Source organism: Mytilus californianus, unplaced genomic scaffold, assembly GCF_021869535.1.
Source record: "Mytilus californianus isolate M0D057914Y unplaced genomic scaffold, xbMytCali1.0.p SCAF_1, whole genome shotgun sequence".
Lineage (NCBI taxonomy): Eukaryota > Metazoa > Mollusca > Bivalvia > Mytilida > Mytilidae > Mytilus > Mytilus californianus.
The window spans coordinates 55,092,801-55,114,122 of record NW_026262581.1 but is presented as its reverse complement, the minus strand read 5'-3'; the positions used below and the strand labels follow the sequence as shown (position 1 = coordinate 55,114,122).

At 32.2% G+C, this 21,322-nt stretch overlaps 1 long non-coding RNA gene across 1 annotated transcript; it reads left to right on the top strand.

The window, feature by feature from the left end:
• Window positions 1–5,935: 5,935 nt before the first annotated feature.
• On the top strand, window positions 5,936–16,709 carry LOC127721620 (uncharacterized). Its single transcript, XR_007991358.1, has 2 exons — window positions 5,936–6,330; window positions 16,656–16,709. It is a non-coding gene; the product is annotated as an uncharacterized LOC127721620 (long non-coding RNA).
• Window positions 16,710–21,322: the final 4,613 nt, after the last annotated feature.

Sequence of the window (21,322 nt, the reverse complement as noted above, 5' to 3'; positions counted from 1 at the left end):
CGACCGTCTTATACCTGTCCATATTGACAACTAGATACAAGGAGCATGATGTATTTTTTGTTTGTAATAAGAATACCTTGACCTGCTGATCCATATTAGCACACAGATTTAAAGGGGATTATGCAAAAAAACTTTGACATTTGTAAAATATACTCACTTGTCAAAGTTTGAACGAAGATAACCAAAGAAAGGTTACTAGTGGGGTTTCATGTAATAAAAAAAAATTCTTATAAATCATGGTTTGGTATTGTCAATAAATATCCTATCGTATTTTTTTTTTTTTAATAATGTTAACAAATATAGGGTTTAGAATGGGGTGTAAGTTAGTTATACACCTCGGGATACGGCGTGTCTGGATAAGAAACCCCTGCGGCCTTCGGCCGACGGGGTTTCTTATCCAGACACACCTATCCCGAGGTGTATAACTATTACGTATATTATTCCCAGGTTATAGAAATGTAAACATCGAAAAATTGGACATCTCAATTAAAAGTGTTTTTTAACGAATCTTTTAACTTTATCAAATTGATACGGGATCAATTCGGAACAGTCACTTATAAAGACACTTTACAGTTTAATGTGTGACTCTATCTGGTAAAAATCTGTTCCTTGGTAAAAAATGTATAGTTTTTTTTTCTTTTTAAATTTTATTTACATTATCTTATCATATATATATATATATATATTAGCTTCCTCCCGAATTGATAATAGGTATGTCAGAATTATTGATAGATGACGTGTCAGAGCGACACATTCAGTTAGTTATCCCAAGGACGTATATTAGATACACGACGTCCTTGTGTACTACAGTGACATCCTGTCGACTAAAAATTCGTATTACACAATTATATAATACAGGTTCATGCATGGCTTCTTTATTGAGGTACCCGGCGTGCACAGGTAACATTTATTACACCCCAGTTCTATTGTTATACTTCATAGTTTCTATTTCTGAAACAAGTGTAAATTGAATAGATCTATTGTTAAGAATAACAATGGATTTTTGACCACAGGGTGTGACGAGCGGGGTTTCTGGAAACCCCTGCTTCTACATCCCGCAAACAAAGTCCATTGTTATTCGTAACAATAGAAATTGATTATTTTTTAAATAGCATGAGCATAAGAAATTACTAATAGTGTTCACTACAAATTGTTTCAAGATATTAAAAAAACACATTTTAGGAAATTCCAATTGCGAAAAAAAAATTAAGAATCTATTTTGAATACAAAATTATCCTTTAAATACTCCTTTGCTTGAAGATATATTTTTTTTTATCCCAGTCATATGTCTCTATTCTAAATTCTAAAGCATTGAAAAACGGGGATTCTAATTCCCGGACCCCCCCCCCCCCCTTCCCCCCCCGGTTACCCAGTGGCCGATCAGGGGGGTGGAGGTTCCGCGGGTTGTACCCGACTTTTATTTAAAGGATCAATGCATTTGAATGGTTGGACCCCCCTTTTCTCTCCTGAGTTGGGAACCCCCGGCTGGATCAGCCCCTGCTTGCCACCAAAAATGGACCGAGTTCCTAAATATTAAATCTGAATCTTTGTATGTTGAACGTGTCTGGTAGTCGGGTTTCTAATGCAGACACACCTTTCACTTAGTATGTCCGAATATGAATAGGTTTTTTTATTCCCGAGGAAAGGGGGAGGGGCTTAAAACCGTAAGATATAAAATAAAGTTAATTTTATGATTACCTTTATCAAACTGATACAAGTAAGTACTTTGGGTTATAATATTGTCTTCATCTTAAGTCTCTTCTACCAAATCCAACGCTTGCCACAAAATGTCGACCGTCTTATACCCGTCCATATTGACAACTAGATACAAGGAGCATGATGCATTTTTTGTTTGTAATAAGAATACCTTGACCTGCTGATCCATATTAGCACACAGATTTAACGGGAATATGCAAAACAACTTTGACATTTGTAAAATATACTCACTTGTCAAAGTTTGAACGAAGATAACCAAAGAAAGGTTACTAGTGGGGTTTCATGTAATAAAAAAAAATTCTTATAAATCATGGTTTGGTATTGTCAATAAATATCCTATCGTATTTTTTTTTTTTAATAATGTTAACAAATATAGGGTTTAGAATGGGGTGTAAGTTAGTTATACACCTCGGGATACGGCGTGTCTGGATAAGAAACCCCTGCGGCCTTCGGCCGACGGGGTTTCTTATCCAGACACACCTATCCCGAGGTGTATAACTATTACATAAATAATTCTAAACTTTATTGTGGATAAGGCATTCCCGCCAAAATGTTACAAAACAAAGGAAAGCATGCAAAACAAAGAAACTCAAGCTGGTCTGGTAGGGATGATCCGGCTCAGATCACCCCTGGTAGAACAAAGGCGCTGGGATGTAATAGTCATTAAGAACTAATAAAAAATCATTTATCCATGACTAAAATATCAATTAGTACACATCAATGGATTAGTGTTAAGACGTCATTAACAGTCTGAGAAAAACACGACCTTGAGCAATGCCAAAATATAGGTATCGACAAATTGTTGGACCGTGAATGTACACATGTGTATAACAATAATATTTAGTCGGCTTTTACTTTATTGATAACAAATCAATATTTATACATATCAAAACAATATTCAAAGATCTAACAACAGTGCTGAATTGGTAACCTTTTAGAATAAGTTTATTGAAAGGATCGATAAGTTTACCCGGATCGTAATTAAAATTACGGGTTGGGAAAATACATCATCGGTCAAATTAAAATGTGCTATTCCGTTTGTTATAATTGTTCTACAGGTACAGCTAAACTTCCAAACTTAATCTCTGTATCTACGAAATATTTAGTAAAGGTTTTAAGTAAGTTGTGGTAACGAAATCCTGACTTAAGGATGTACACCTCTGAGGAGCCTAACATTTCTAGAATTAAACTTTTTCTTAACCTGATTTTTGGGTTTATATGACTGTAAGAAAGTAATTGATGAAGAAAAAAATCATATGGTGGTGAACCTTTTTTTTGCTACGGTCATTTGAAAGTACACCATTTTTAATGATTTTCCCATTTTTCATCAAATTTTACCCATTTTAGGGCTATTATCATGAAAAAAATCACAGTTTCACAATTAAACTTTTTTTCACACTTTCACTAAAGATGAAGTGAACCAATCTGAATAAATTTAACTTAAAAAAACTATAGGTTAGTGTTAATATTAGAAAGTTTTATAAAATTTTGTTGCTTTTTCATATCAAATTGACCATGTTGTCAATTTTGTAAATTATGGATTTTTCCTTTTTTTAGAACAAAAATCATATTGTTTTAATTTCTTTGCTATCAATGAAAAAATACATATCTGAGAATTTTGAAAAGACAAAATTGATATGGGATGTACATATTTTTTGGTAAAATCATTTTTTTGTACCCCTCACCCATTTTCTCAACATTTTGGCTGATGAGACTGACCGGATTGGTTGAAAATTTTATTACTCAAAAACTACTTATTGGAAGTACAGTTTTTTTCACAGACATTAGTTTGATTATTATATGTTTTAAATTCATTGATATTTTCCACTTCTACCACATGTTTTGGAAATAATTCCCGAACGAGATTTCAATGAGACTGAAACATCAGAAGAATACATCCTTAATAATTTACTATTAATACATTACGCTCATTGAGATCTAACATGTCACTACAGACACGGGCATAGCAAACGTTTTTACTGAGTTTGACCGTGAACTGGGATTCATAACAGGAACAAGTCTGCTATTTTAGGGGCGCAATTGGTGCCCTCACGAATACCTACAACATGTCAATAAACTTTATTGCTGAAACATACATGAAGGTTGACAAGGAGAACATTTACAGCTTTAATTATCTTATCACACTTCCAGTAAGTATATCTAGCATAATTAGAGAAGAAGGCTTAATATGAATTGCAGCAAATAAATTAGAAATCAGATTATTCAAACGACCATTTAATTAAATGTTGAGAAAATGGGTGAGGGGTACAAAAAATGATTTTACCAAAAAATATGTACATCCCATATCAATTTTGTCTTTTCAAAATTCTCAGATATGTATTTTTTCATTGATAGCAAAGAAGTTAGAATAAAATGATTTTTGTTTTAAAAAATAAGGAAAAATCCATAATTTACAAAATTGACAAAATGGTCAATTTGATATGAAAAAGCAACAAAATTTTATAAAATTTCTAATATTAACACCAACCTATAGATTTTTTAAGTTAAATTTATTCAGATTGGTTCACTTCATCCTAAGTGAAAGTGTGAAAAAAAGTTTAATTGTGAAACTGATTTTTTTCATGATAATAGCCCTAAAATGGGTAAAAATTGATGAAAAATGGGAAAATCATTAAAAATGGTGTACTTTCAAATGGCCGTAGCAAAAAAAAAAGGTTCACCACCATATGATTTTTTTCTTCACCAATTACTTTCTTACAGTCATATAAACCCAAAAATCAGGTTAAGAAAAAAGTTTAATTCTAGAAATGTTAGGCTCCTCAGAGGTGTACATCCTTAAGTCAGGATTTCGTTACCACAACTTACTTAAAACCTTTACTAAATCTTTTCGTAGATACAGATATTAAGTTTGGAAGTTTAGCTGTACCTGTAGAACAATTATAACAAACGGAATAGCACATTGTAATTTGAACGATGATGTAGTATACCAAGCCCGTAATTTTAGTTACGATCCGGGTAAACTTATCGATCCTTTCAAAAAACTTATTCTAAAAGGTTACCAATTCAACACTGTTATTAGATCTTTGAATATTGTTTTTATTGGTATAAATATTGATTTGTTATCAATAAATTAAAAGCCGACTAAATATTATTGTTATACACATGTGTACATTCACGGTCCAACAATTTGTCGATACCTATATTTTGGCATTGCTCAAGATCGTGTTTTTCTCAGACTGTTAATGACGTCTTAACACTAATCCATTGATATGTACTAATTGATATTTTAGTCAATGAGACAACTCTCCACCAGAGACCAAATGACACAGATGTTAAGCCCTTTTAAACTGATTTTATAGTTTGTTCTTGTGTTGTGCTGTTACACAACTGTCTCAGTTTAAGGGAGGGTTTGCGCGCCCGCAAACATGTTTAACCCCGCCACATTCTTCATGTGTCTGTCCCAAGACAAGAGTCTGTAATTCAGTGGTTGTCGTTTGTTACGGTATATCATATTTTTTTATTCGTTATGAACATAAATCAGGCCGTTAGTTTTATCGTTTGAATTGTTTTACATTTTTAAGTTCGGGGCCTTTTATAGCTTGCTATGTGGTATTGGTTTTGCTCATTGTTCAAGGCCGTACTTAAACCTATAGTTGCTAACCTTCTACTTCATTTGGTCTCTGGTGAAGAGTTGTTTCATTAGCTATACCATATATTTTTTATATTGGAACAAAAATTACACTCAGCCTAAGACCGTGCAAACACGTTTTTCTAATATATTCAATGGTCTTAAAAACCCACTTCGTTTTCAAATTTCAAAAAGGATATCTCTGACAAAAAATCTGCCATATTAAATGATTTATAAATCACAAATAAAATGTTAAACAGATATAGCACGAAAATATTTTAAATACAATGTTGATTATGCAATGGGTTTTAACTTCGTACCTGACTTGTACTGATATGAGGCAGATTTTAAACAAAGTCTTTATTCTTAAGACGAAAAAAAAGAAGAAAATATGATCCGGCAAAATACTTTAATTTTAACCAGAGATTATTTATGATTTTCTACAATCTCTTTCTACCGTCTAGTCTTAAGACTGTACGAAAATGAACTCTTTATGAAGGGCATTTCTATTTAATAAACGATATATTCATTAAAACACTTATTCGACCGTGTTTACTGTAGATTTGCATAAAGATAATTTGTATTGATATAAGAGCTGCTTTGTACTGTTGATTTGGAAGATTAGTTTAATTAAAGCTAAGCTACCTTCTTGAAATGAAGTATTCACTACTTACTTACTCGTAAGAGATTTCATGTCACAGCGATATCATATAACTGCAGCATCACTTCGCCGCTCCTTTTTTGGTCCGAGCAATCGTTTCAACAATTTGATTCTTTACAATATTTTCGTTGATACTGGCAATCCGACTACAGTTTGATACTTATTTAATTTTATTTAGTCTGTTATAGTACTGCTTCTTCTCTGAACATACTAGAAATGCATTGGTTAATCATATTAGTGTTGATGTGTGCTACCAGACAAACATTCACAATGTCAATACAAAATACAACATCGTCGGATGAAGAATTAATGGAAAAACGATTGGAATTACTAGAGTCTAAAATCGCTTCTCTAGAAAATGAAAGTAAGTGGTACAAATTTTTACAGCATGGATTTACTGTCAATGAAAAATTCATTGTTGTAGGTCATATGAAAAAGGACCATATAGCTCTCTGAGCTAGAGACTTTATCCATTGAAAGGACTTCCATTGAAAGGGCATCAACTATAATCTCTGTTAATTTTAGACATCAATTTAAGAAAAAGCTTTAAGACAAACGTGCGAGTGTGTGAAATTCAAGTCATGAGTACTTATTAATCGTTTTTGATTGATTGATTAATTGTTGTTTTAACCTACAGTGGCGAATATTTCATAAAGATTAAGGACGACAAAATAAAAAAAAACATTTTATCAACAAAAAATATTTCAGTCAGTGAAATCTTTTCTTGCTAATTGACTTTCGTGTTTTATTGCCGACATTTACCAAACGTGACCTTGATAAAGAATCAACACATAATCATGGAGCACGTGTAAAATAAGTGACATGATATACATGCAATATAGTCTTAGAGAGCGATGTTTTATTTTATTTTTTTTATTTCCATGCGTTTCTTTTTGATAATTAAACTTTGACATAAATGTTGTTTAATGATTTAGTGTACAATTGTTTGTCTTTCAGAATCAATTAACAGTATATAATTGTAACCACGTGTTTTAACCTTTTCTTTCATCACGGTTTTTCCCTCGGACTTGCCCTGTGCGGTTGCCGAGGGTCTCACGCTTAAGGTCACTGCATACGGAAAAGCTATCGGCGAATAAGAGTACGGGAAGACAATAATGCAATAGCAGTACATTTCTGAAGATTTTGATAAGAAAAAGATTTTATTTTAAAAGAAAATTTATGTACACGTGTTTTGTAGTAAAATTCAATTATATAAAATATTTTAAACTTTTTTTTAATCTGAAGTATTACATGACTTTAAGCTATCAATATTAACGCGTAGAGGCAACAGACTTCGATTTTTTCATTGAAAATTGTTACTGTTTAGACTACTATTTTAATAGACATTTCACGGTAGGCGCAGTTTTTATGCATGTTTATACTGAACTTCACAGAAAAAACGCTTAAATATATAAAAAAAAAAATTACAATTACTTATTTCTTGGTATCACATGGAGTAGTTCTATAACATTTCTTATTTTAATTTTTATTTTGAATTATACATGTATTTTTTGAAACAAATTAAAGGCTTTAGTTATTTAATGCTATCCATATTAAAATATAAAAATAAGGAGATACGGTATGGGTTGCCAATAAGACAACTCTCCATCACAGTTCATATGAGGTAAATATAAGCAATTATAGGTCCCCGTACTGCTTCAACGATGAGGGAATAAAACATACTGTTTAGTATTAGTTTAGCAATAAAAGGATCCAACATGAAAAATGTGAAACAATTCACATGAAAAAAACTAATGGCTAATTTATAACAAAACAGTTTACAAAAAACAAAAATGCCAGACATTAAACAATGACAACAACTTAACTACAGACTCCTGACTTGGGACAGGCACATCAAGAATGTGGCAGGGTTAAACATGTTTGTGATCGCTCAACCCTCCCCTAAACAGGGACAATGTCTGCCATATTGATAATTTAAGAAAACTTATTTTACAATTCGCAAATTTGTCAATTTCCAAATTGAATAATTTGATGCAACTAAATTTGTCTTGGAGGCCAATGAATAAAAGAACATGTGGTACATGTATATACGTCAGTGACACAGCAACCATATGACAAAAAAAAAAGCAAAATGACATGTTAAGATCAACATACGGTCTTCAACAATAGACAGGTGTAATACAATATGTCAAGATCTAAATCGCAAAGAGTCTAAAAATGTTCAGGAATTTGTCGGAGACTGTTAAAGACCGTAAATTGCAATTGATAGGTCTTTTTATTACAGATTTTCTTAATCAGTTTGCGAAAAAGGGTGAATGGTGGATGTATTAAAATATCAGGGATTTCGTCCACCTTAGAAGCTAATTTTGTTTTGCTGGATCACGCTTACAAATATATTAAGCATCATATAGGCAAAGATGTAAAGGTGTTTGAAGTTAGATTTATTTGCTTTTCGTTTTTTGTAGGGGGGAGAGGGTCTGCTTTTGTTTGTTTGTTTGGTGCTTGTCCTCAGTTATCTTTGTACATGTTACCAAAAGTACCATCATGATGAGTACACATGTTCATCGTTTTGACAAGACATCACTGTCTCGGATTAAAGGAAAATTAAGGATTCATAAATATCACATTGTACAAAATAGTAATGCATTAATATACAATTCATACAATAGTATACCTATCCAAAGGCATGTAGTTAAGTGGTTGTTTTCTTCCTATCGCATCTGTTTTTCTTTTTATGGCGTTTCGTTAAATAAGAAAAATTTTTGTACAATGATAATTTCGGGCAAAATATGTAATTCCATATAGCAAATAATTCAGCTAAAACCACAGGTTAGAATCTTCTTGAACTTGCAGAGGTGCAACATTTCATAACTTATCTTTACGATATATGTAAAGTACTGTAAATTATAGCTGTTTGACCTTATATTGTAAATGAATGTCAAATGACTAATTGTTCGCTATTTACTGATACTGATGTTTGTTCAATTTGACGAATTATGAATCTATTTCACTATCACATTTTCACCTACAAATTATGTAATAAATATTTGGCTGTTTTATAGGTTTACCTTTCTTAATCGTATCATTGTAGTCATTTTGACTTGCATTTCAGTCAATTTTAAAGGGAAGATAAATGATCTTCTATAAATATAAATAAATAAATAAGGTTCATAAGACAAGGTGAACTTATAAAGCCTACTTTTAAAACATTCATGGACACACTCCTCAAGTAGCTTGGAATTTTTTTGACAAAGCATCAAAATGAAGGATGTATTTGTTATACTTTTATGATATAGTTCTATGACTTTGTGCTGTGGAGGAAGCAAAAACCTCCTGTTTTGAATAATTTTGATTTTTTTGGGTATATTTTTGAAGGGAAAACTCAACCAGTATAATTCTAAGATGCCGACTCGGGTCCCCACTCCTCTGTGTCAATGACAGACTTTTGTCGGATGAAAAAGGACGAACACGCCTTTGTCAGAACAACTGGTCAAAGTGGCAGCAATTATATCTACAGTCATGATAATCTAAATTGTTTTTTGTACAACGAACATCCTTCCTTGGAATGTTGATTAAAGCAGATTGAAACACGAAATCCTTTTGTGAAATTAAATGCACTTCATAAAAATATTAAAACGGATATATAATATTTATGTGGAAAAAATACACACTGAAAATGCACTAAACACTTCTTCAGTATGAATAACTACATTTTGTCAATTGAAACATCAAATACTATCAAAAATGTTTTTCGTTTTTTGTTTATTTTCCCTCTTTTCAGTGCATAGGGTGGACAAATTTATAACTATTCACTATATGATAGTTTTCAAAGGCTTCTTACATTATTAATGTAGGTATCATAAATATATGCGAAATAATTACGGTTGACATACTTGGGGAGGCCTGTGCTACGAATGATTCCGACAACAAAGGTAGGCGTGTTATACACCATTGTGTAAATAAATCAATTTAGATTTACGGCATAACAAGTTTTAGTGGGGTAGCCAACCGAGAAATCGAAATATAACGGAAATTCGCGACCGGTGACATTTTTCAAAGATGCGAGTTAAGTACCTTGTGTTATATTAAGGTATATAGGATTTTTTTTTCAGAGACAAGTGCCTGTGTATTGAGTACACAGTAGAAAGTACTTTGATCTATTCAGTACTCAATAGAAAGTTCTTATCAAAATACTCATGAAATGTGAGTTTGGGTTTTATTAACTTGTTAAAAATAAAACCTAATATTATCACAAAATGAATTGCACGTGAAAATATCCACATCAATATTTAAGATTTGAACTCATTTCACAGGGGAGACATTTGCATTTATTATACTTGATGTCAAAATGCCATATTTTGATTGGCTAATACGAGGGTGTTAATTTACTCTATTACCCTTCATGGAGACGCTTGATCAAGTGTGCGCTTTATTAAATACGATTCTATCTTATGGAAAATACTCTATTACCCTTCACGGAGACGCTTGATCAAGTGTGCGCTTTATTAAATACGACTATATCCTATGGCAAATACTCTATTACCCTTCACGGAGACGCTTTATTAAGTGTGCGCTTTATTAAATACGGATGGTTGTTATGTACAAGACGTCATAGTTTTTTTACTTTGAATTTGAAATTTAATCGACAGTAATAACAGAACATTCAGTATAATAAATTAAATAACACATATCTGAGAGGGTGATAGAGCAGATTGTTACCCCTCGAAAAGACATTGTCAACCTTGGCTTCGCCTCAGTTGACAATGTTTTCTCGGGGTAACAATCTGCTCTATCACCCTCTCAGCTATGTGTTATTTATATAGTTACACAGAATTATTGGTGTATCTGTACCGATAAAATTGTTAATTCCTGTTCTTCGAAATGGGTTGACTTGTATTTATACAACGAACACTTCAAAGAAAAAAATGTTTTACATTAATGGTATAAAATGTGTTAGATGGTCATGCTTGCAAAAAATTTATAACAATCCGCTTTTCGGACAACTTTAACAAATGTAAACAAAACATAAACTATGATAACTTTCATAAAAGGAGGAAGATGATACCAAGAGCGCAATAAATAAAAACATAAATCACTTTTTGATATATATCTTCTGGATCACATTGGATCTTATTTAGATGAAGACACAAGAAAAAGATTAAATGCAAACAAATGTTCGGTTGAAACGATTTTAACTCCTGTTCGTAATTCTACACATCTGGCATCTCAATTTGACAAAGTCAATCATATTAGATACTAACGACATAGATAGAAAGTAACATACTACATGTAGTGCGATTTGAAGAAATAAGATTTCGTTTCTCTAAAAACTGTGATCAAATTTACAGTTCAAGACATATGCTCGAGACTTTTAGGTAAAAAAACGATTATTAAATTATATCCATTTCTAAAAGAAAAATTACCATTTAGGTTATTTCAGATTGATCGATTGATAAATGGTTTATAATGCCACTTTCAAAACTATAAGATATTTCGTGGCGGCCAGTTTTTATGGTGGAGGAAGCCAGAGTGCACGAAGAGAACCACCGACCTTTGGCAGGAAAGCTGACAATCCTAGTCAATTAAGATTAGAGTCGAACGTATCTGTCACGTGCAGGGTTCGAACTCACAACCTCAGTATTGACAAGCTAGTAATACAGTGGTTTTAACTAGTTAGACCATTCAGCCACCGAGGCCTCAGGTTATTTGAAAAACAAGTGTCCACACCGTGATTAATGACTACATACAGTAAATTCTTTAAGAAATATTTTTTTTTATTATTGTTTCTCAAAAAATAACTTTATTAATTCGTTTACAAAATATACAATTTGTGATGTGTTGAACAAATGTGTTTGTATTCATCTATTTATTTATTGAAATATTTTTTATAACTTTTTACAAGTACCCCTTCCGTCCCCTGCTCACCAACGTGAGGTGGAAGTGGGATTTAAAACAGGATAAGTCCATTTTATTATGCACAATCTCTTAGACCTGGAAATATATACAGATGATAAATGTAAAAACATAGCAAATCTGAAGAGTAAAAGTACTAGTTTTACATGTCGGAACGTGCTGAATATTTGAAGCTCACTGCTGAAAGAAATGAAATTCTGTCAACTTCTCATTTCTGGTATTTTCGGAATTGCTCCATCAGATAATGTTTTCTCTATCTTACTTCTGCGTACTGCTGCTGGTGTATCAATTCCTCTTACTTTGATAAATGTGGTGGTTTAAAATGTAAAAAAAAATAGTGTCAAGATCACTTTACACATGCTTGTTTAGAATTCAATATTAAAAATGTATAATTTAAATTTACAAATATGTTCAAAATTAATAATTATCATCATTATAGTAGTCATATGTATTATGAATCATCGTTATTTTTACATGTGGTACCTGTAAAATGAAAAGGCAAATGTAATCAAAAGCTGCGGGCAAACGTAAAATATGTTAATCCCCAAATGCGCGCAAATGTAATGTGCCCCTTTGATGCGTTTTAGTTTTCAATCATTTCCACATTAACCGCTCGGGCACATTACATTTGCGCGCAATTTGGGATCAAAATATTTTACGTTTGCGCGCAGCTTTTGATTACATTTGCGCGCATTCATTTTACAGGTAACAGTATATGCAATCTTAAATATTGATACACTGAACCGACAATATTTTTATTCAGTCTCATTGATTTTAAGGAACATAAAAACCATAAATATAAGAACTTTTATCTTTTTCATCATTTTCATAAATTAAAAACTAAAAAATAAACCTGATATTTTTGAAGTCACGAATACAAAGTTGATAGCATTTTCACAGTATTTTATGTTTGATCTTCTCTGAAAATCTATCTAGAAATAAAATAACTTTCTTTTATCATATATTGGTATAAGTGTACCCCTTGATAAAACTAATTTACACACATATTTATTCAATAAATTTGAAAAATTGTCTTAGCCGTGTGATATGACTTTTGTTATCAACTGTTTCCGGTATATATCAACTGTTTCCGGTTTATATTAGGAAACAGGTAATATATTATTAAAAAACTTAAAACAAGTAATACAATAAATGAACTTTATAAAGTTTAAAAAAGTTTTCATGTCTGTACTGTATGGTATCTGCTGAAGTATATGATAAAAAGAACATAACATGTCATTTTTCATATCAGACCCCTTATCAGCCCATGGTCAAAATCATCCCTCGAGCCTGTCGGCTCTCGGGCTGATAAGGGGTCTGATATGAAAAATGCCATGTTATAATCTATATGTATCGTACTGCACCGTTAACTATATACATATGTGGAATAAAGGACATTACAATTCCAACAGTTTTGGCAAAGACGTGTCTTAAATCTTATTTGATAAATCTTTATCGTCAACAGTAGATTCTCAAGAACTAGAATTAATTTATCTACAAAATTACTGTAAATAACTTAACCATCGTGAAATTCTATCGTAATACTGTTACTAAAGATTTCATATCACAGCGATATCGTATGACTGCCGCCTTAAGTCATTGCTTCTTTTTCGGTCAGATGATTCTATAGTACTTCTATCAGTACTGTATGTACATCTGTGATTTAAGTGTGCTATTTTAATTTGTATCGTCTTAATTGTTATTAATCCGAACAGCATAGAAATGCATTGGTAAATCATTTTAGTATTGATGTGTGCCACACGGCATATATTGACAAAGTCGATACAAAATGCAACGTCACTTGATGAAGAATTATTAAAAAAACCGATTGGAACTGCTAGAGACTAAAATCGTATCTCTAGAACACGAAAGTAAGTGGTAAAACATTTACTGCATTAATTTACTGTCATTGAAAAAAATGTATTTTAGAAGGTAATATGAGAAAGGATTTTGCTACAAGACCATTGAGACTTATGTTAGATAGAGACCCAAATCCATTTAAAAAAAGAAGAAGTCTTTTAATAAAAAAAAAATGGTCACATGAATTGAAGTAAAAAGTCACACTTGTAAGTTAGTAAAATTCTGTTTATTGTTAAACGACTGTATTGATGGAATAAATTTACTGTCCATAAAATGTAAAAATAATTCGAAAGACTTAAGTTTTTACCCTCGGTCATTGATCGCCTTAGCGATGGTATGTGAAACTTTTGGTTTTTTCGTTATTAATTTTTCCGTCCAACTTTTTGTTATTCACCGCCAGTGATGAGTCCTTTGTAGACGAATTTCTCGTCTGTCTTTCTAAATTATTAGCCTGTTACGTTCAATAAGTTTTCATTTATGGACTCTAATGAACAAAAATTTTTGATTGAGTGTTGTTTTTAACGCCCAGTGGCAAATATTTCATGAAGACTTAGGGCGACTTAAAACAAAAATTAACTCCTGGACCAATAGGTAGGTTCTACAAAGTGGGTTGACCAGATTAAGGGCGAGAAATTTGGACTACCACTTCAAAAGATAGTATGTTAATGGATAGGACAGACATTTTGTCTGGTCTTCAACCAAAAATGCACTTTTACTTGTTGGGAATGGCAATGCCAATATTTAGATATTCATGTTACAGCGTATCTAAAAGATGTGAACTGGAACGTTTAATCGACTATGGTTGTTTCTTTCAAAATTATTAGTGTACTGATTATAACATATCATTATTCATTCGTGTGTATGCTGCAAAGAGACTACATATGATTATATCGAAAAAATATCTAACTTATTTGATATCATATACAGTTCTCCGTGTTGAAGGCCGTACTTTGACCTATATAATTGTTAACTTTTTATACATTGTGACTTGGATGCAGAGTTGTCTCATTTGCACTCATACCACATCTTTTTATTTATACTAATATAACATTTTCTTTATTCAATTCAAATTTTGAAATACACTTGTATTTTTAAAAACCAATAAATGGCTGTACATTGTCCTATTGGGTTTTTAATATTACATTTGGGTTTTTTTCGCAAACATAAGTTTATAGCAATATTACATCAAAATTCATGACAACTGTTTTCACATATTTTCAAATTCAGAATTGAACATTTTAATGTTATTTGATTGGTTTTGAAGAAAATACAATATAATTAATAAAAGAAGATTTGACATCTACGTAAATGTGTGAGCAACCCAGCAAAACGAATAACCAAATACCATTTAGAGGCCAACATACTGTTTTAAAAAAAAGCGGTGTCTAAATCGCATCAAGTCTTAACGTGTCGAGAATTTTTCTGAGGTTTTTGAAAATATGCAATCAACACACGAAAAAACATGCGAACTGATCATTCATCAGTGTGGGGCATGGTTTCTGTTTTAGATATTATTTTCATTTTAATTCTTTTGAAAAAAAGGTCATTTGTTTTTGAAAGGAAGGATAAAACCCGCATCTGTGTTCTTCAATGAAAAAAGAAGCAGCGTTTTTTACTTCTAGTAAATAACGCAGCTTAACCAATGATAGGTGCCGTCTTGAAGGATAGTGCAAGCTTTTGCCCCGTGCTGAAGGACTCATTAGGACTTGAAGATATCTGTCCTTTTCCATTAGTTGTCTTTTGAATTTCTTACATATTATAACCTGAAGTCTTTAATAATGTATCTATATCTATATCTGTAGGTATAGTTCATAATTGAAGATCAGTGAATTGTAGTTGTTTTACCATATCTTCAGATAAAGGTCAAATGACCATTGTTTTGCTATTTACTTTATATGAAACGAGTTGCTTGAAATTATAAGGTTAAGGAAATTATTGAACCTATGCGTGTATATATACTCAACTACGTCCTCCATGCACTATTTTTTCTTAACGTTTATTACGAATCCATTACATTTAATTGACAAAAAATATTTCAATCAGTGAAAACTTTCCCTGCTAATTAACTATCGTGTTGTTTTGCCGAAGTTTACTAAAATTGACCTTAATAAACAATCAATAAAGAATCATGGAGCACGTGAAAAATATGTGAGAGAATGGACATGCACTAGAACGATGTTCATTTTTTTTTATTTTCCATGCGTTTCTATTTGTTTACTAAACTTTTTCATAACAATTGTAAAATGATTTGGTGTATTCAAATAGTTCTTTCCGAATCAATTAACACTATCTAACATCCACGTTTGTGTACCTTTGACTTTCATCACGGGGTTTCCCTCGCAGTTGCCCTGTGCGATTGCCGAAGTACTAACGAAAGGTCTCGTTGTTAAGGTTACTGCATACGGAAAAGCTTTCGGCGAATAAGAGTACGGGAAGACAATAATTCAATTGAAGTACATTTCTGATGATTTTGATAAGATAAAAGATTTTCTTTTAAAAGAAAGTCCATGTATACGTGTTTAATAGTAAGACTTGACCGTTCAAGTATATAAAACCTTTCAACTTTTTTTTTTAAATTTGAAGTGTCATATGACTTTAAGTTTTAGGTCCAAGTTATGAATTTATTTTTCCGACGATCTTTCTTTTTTAGCTCCCGGGGGACTTGAGATCACCCCAAGTGTTTTGGTGCTGTTCATTTTCCTCAGTCTCAAGTTTTCTGGTAGTGTTTGTATATTGCTGTCGTTTTGGTTTTTTTTTTTGCCATAGTGTTGGTAACATTTTGCCTTGTTTTTCTTATCTTTCTTTAATATTGCTGCGTGAAAGTATCGTGCATAGCTAAATATGAAGGATATATTTGAAATAGTTTTACGGCTTGTGGATTTGAGGAGGCAAAAAGGCACCACCTCATATCGCCCTTTGCGACTAATTGTGATGTTATCTTGTTTATTTTGACAGGTAAAGCTCAACCAGTTTTGTTCTGCGCAATTATTAACAGCAAGACCCTCACTCTGAATACTGATTCTACTATTGTATTCGAAACTGTCGTCATCAACGAAGGAGGTCATTACGATAAATATGACGGGGTATTTGTAGCTCCAGAGGATGGTATTTATATGTTTTCATGGACAATATCATCTGTGAATGCAAATTTTTTAATGACGGAGCTTGTTGTAGAAGAGAATGTTATATCGTCTACAGGGGAAAGTGAAGTCGATTCGGGTGGTTACTTTTCTGCGTCCATGACAACAATTTGTCGGATGAAAAAAGACGAGCACGCCTTTATCAGAACAACTAGTGGCAATTCCAATAATCATATCTACAGTCATGACAATTACGGGAGAACATCATTTCTTGGAATACTTATAAATGCAGATTGAAACAAAAACTTCTTGTGTGAAAGGTATTGCAGGAAATACAATGTAGATATTTATTACATAATAAAAGCATTCTGTTGATGGATTTATATGATAGAAATATGCAGACTTTTTACAATATATGGCTTCTTTGTCAAGTCTATGTACATGTCTATTTTTTGTAACCTGCGTTACTCGTTTATGCAACATCTCCATCTTTTTCTTTTAAGTTTAGAAAAGAGGGGTGGGGGACTGGTGTGAGAACATTGTTATTGTTTAAAGCAAAAGCATTTTCATATAAAAATAAGGAGATGTGGTATGATTGCCAATGAGACAACTATCCACCAAAGTTCAAATGAAGTTGATGTGAGCAACTATTATAGGCAATCGTACGGCCTTTAACAATGAGAAAAACTTATACCGTATAGTCAGCTATAAAAGGCCCCGACATGAAAAATATGAGTCAATTCGATTGAGAAAACTAACGGCATAATTTATAACAAAACAATTTACGAGAAACAAATATGACAGACTTGAACCAACGATAACCACTGAACTACTGGCTCCTGACTAGGGACAGGCACATACAGAATGTGGCGGGGGTTAAACATTTTTTGTGAGCATTCAAACCTTCCCCTTACATGGGACAGTGATGTTACAACACAACATACTTTCTGGTAGTGATTTGTAACCGATGTTCGACTTATTGATGTTTTTCAGGATTCAAAATATTGTTATAATTTTTTCTTCAATTTATGTTGATGACTATCATGGTCATTATTTCGATACTTGTTGAATTTAAAAAAAAGTGCCCTGCCTTTATTGTCAGTGTAATATGTTCAATTAAAAAGGAAAGATTGCAATTTGGTCTGTTCAACCAATTCTGTTCCCAATAATAGGGTTTGAAGTCAAAACCTTTAGAAGACGAATGCAAAATGAGCGTATGAAAACCCAAAACGATTGAAGAAAAAAGAGAAAAAAAAAAGAACATGTATTCTCGCGTCCGTACACACGTCACGAAATTGGTATCCGTGCTCGAACTTTAGTTTGGTTTGGCCGAATGATTTGAAACTTATACACAATGCTTTTAACCACAATATACAGATCAAGTTCGAATTTGGTTTTTTGCATCTTTTACGGCTCGTGAGTTATGCCCTTGAAAACTTTGAAATTTTCAATTTTTGTGGTTTCCGTGCTCTAACTTTACTTTGCCTTTGCCGATTATTTGAATCTTATACACATAGCTTATTACCACAATATACAGATCAAGTTCGAATTTGGGTATTGTAACTGTTACCGTTCAAGAGATATGCCCCTTTAGAACTTATGTGGAAGCGGGGGCATCTGTGTCCCATGAACACTTTCTTCAATTTTTTAATTTGTATTTTGGAGGAATAATGTTAATTTCCTAGAGATTGTTATGAATTAAAAATTAATAGAATTTCCCACCCGCCTCACTTGCTTAAAACAGGTGGATGATCATCTACAAATTAACTTGATGTGGCCATACTGGAATTTCTGAAAACACAGAATAAAAAAAAGATAATTAAAAAATATGAAATATAATATTTCGCCGCTATTTATAGAATTGTCTTCGGATAGTACGATGAAATGGTCTTGTAGTGTAATCAAATAGTCTACTGGTATATAAATGACACCTCGTGGTATATGACTTTGGTAGCTTGATATTAAAATATGTCTTCATAAGATAGTAATATGACTGAATAGTATGAAAAAGTTGCTCCATGTTATATCGAGATGATTGTATAGTATACAAATTTATCGTAATAAGATAGTAACATGACATATTAGTATAGTGAGGTGACAAAACAGTATGAAAAAGTTGCTCAATGTCATATTAAGATGTCTTTATAGTATAAAATGTATCTTTATGATCTAGCAATATCGCATAATAGTATAGTAAAGTGACAGAATAGTATGAAAAGGTAGCTCCATGTTATATCAAGATGTCTTCATAGTATAAAATAATGTCTTCATGACAAAGTGAAATAACAGAATAGTATGAAAAGGTAGCTCCATGTTATATCAGAACGTCTTTATAGTATATAAATTTATCTTAGTGAAATAGCAAATTGACAGAGTAGTATAGTCAAATGTCGTAATAATATAGAAAATTTATTTCATGTTATATTTCAACCCTTAAAGGAGACATGACACGATTTTCAATTTGTGTTTCAAAATGTTTATATATACTTAACTTTCCCCAAAAATACATCGATAGCAATATAAGTGTCAACTATTTAGGAAAATATGTATTTTAATGAGATTTTAATGCAACGATTTATCGACCTGTCAAATATGCATATTTCCATCCCGGAAGTCACTTAGAACGAGGCTACTACGTCAGTGGTTACATTCATTCATATTGACATATGGGTACAGCACAAATTAGTTTCGATCATTATCCAACAAAACGCACGACAGTGATAAACAATGATTATGTGTGATGCCGATGGATTCAACAATATAATTAAAAAGAATATTGACATGATATTTTCTGTTTTTTGAATGACACGCAGACTTAGAAGGTGTAAAGATGGGACTTTTTAACAAGCCCAAACTACACTTCTTTTCGCCCACTTTCATTAGGATTCCAGAGTTGGGGTCTCGGGTGCCATGCCATGAGTTCATCATAGGTCACAGGTGTACGGTACAGATGATTGAGGTTCGCAATTTCAGGTCTCGTTTGAAGTTGCAAACTTCAAGTGTCACTCCACATGGGGGATTGATAAAGACATATAGTGATTACGCAATATTACTTCATAAGCTCTTTGTGTTCATCCTGGATGTTGGTTTTGCCGAGGGCACAGGTGAGATTGGAATATATTATTGTTGTGTACAGAAAACAGGTACAACTACCTGATCATATATGTTTAATGAATACCTGTAGTACGACCATACAATACCCTATGCACCACCAATTAAATACCCTAACCCGTGTTGATAACTAGTAGACAACCTGTATATAGATCTTATTTTTATTGCTTTTAAGAATATGCAGATATAAAAAGGTTTATAACAGATGCATTTTTTAATTGACTTCTTGAAAAGTAATATTCTTGTATGCTTCTATAACTTCATAAGAAATTGTTAGACATAAAGCATAAAAAGCAAACAAGGAAATGATACGAGAATGTGAATCATAAGTCTTTTACATTCTTTTTCTGACACATTCCCTCTTTCCATTCTCAATTTTATTATATTGAACATCGAATATAACTATTGACAACTATTTAGTTGGTAAAGATTCAGATGATGAAAAACATTTCTTTTTAAAATGGAAACTTTATAATAAATGAAGAAAGTGTCGTTTACCGTACGGCCTCCAATAATGAGAAAACCCCATACCGTATATTCGGCTATAAAAGTTCTCAACGTGAAAATGTGAAACAATTTTAACGAGAAAACTAACTTATTTATAACAAAATAATTTCCGTAGAAAAAAATTGACAGACATGAATCAACTACAACAACTGATCTATATGCTCCTGATTTAAGACAGGCACATTCAAAATGTGTCGGTGGTATATGTTTGTGAGCGCCTACGGTACCCTCTCCCCCTCCCAACGTGTGACAGTGGTCTTACAGCAGTACATAAGAACTATAAAAACCAGTCTAACGCAAAAGATCGGTACGAAGTAGAGAAACCACTAACGTTAAAACAATAGAAACAACGCACAAATACTGTTAGCTAGATCAAAGCCAATTACAGCTAATATCATAATATGGAACGCCACAGCTGTCTTATGTGGAACTCTGATATTACTTTATGTTGTTTTATTATTACTTGATGATATTTTGTCTTTACTTAATATGGTTTTGACATTACGTAATGATGTTTTGATATAACTCAATATGGAATTGTCATTACTTAATGATATTTCGATATTACACGATATGGTTTCGTATTGACTTGATATAGTTTTGTCATTACTCTATATGGTTTTGTCATTAATCGATGTGGTTTCACCATTATTTAATGTGGTTGTGTCATTAGTCAATGTGGTTTTAACATTACTTGATGTGAATGTGACTTAACGTTATGTAGTTGTTTCATTACATGATGTGGTTTTGTTATTTCGTAATGATGATTTGCCTATTCTTTATATGGTTTTAACATTACGCAATGATGTTTCAAAATTTGATGATTTTACACTACATGATGTGTTTGTTTCATTATTTGATGTGGTCCTGTCATTCTTTGATGTGGTTATCCCATTACTTGATGAGGTAAAACCACGTGACCAA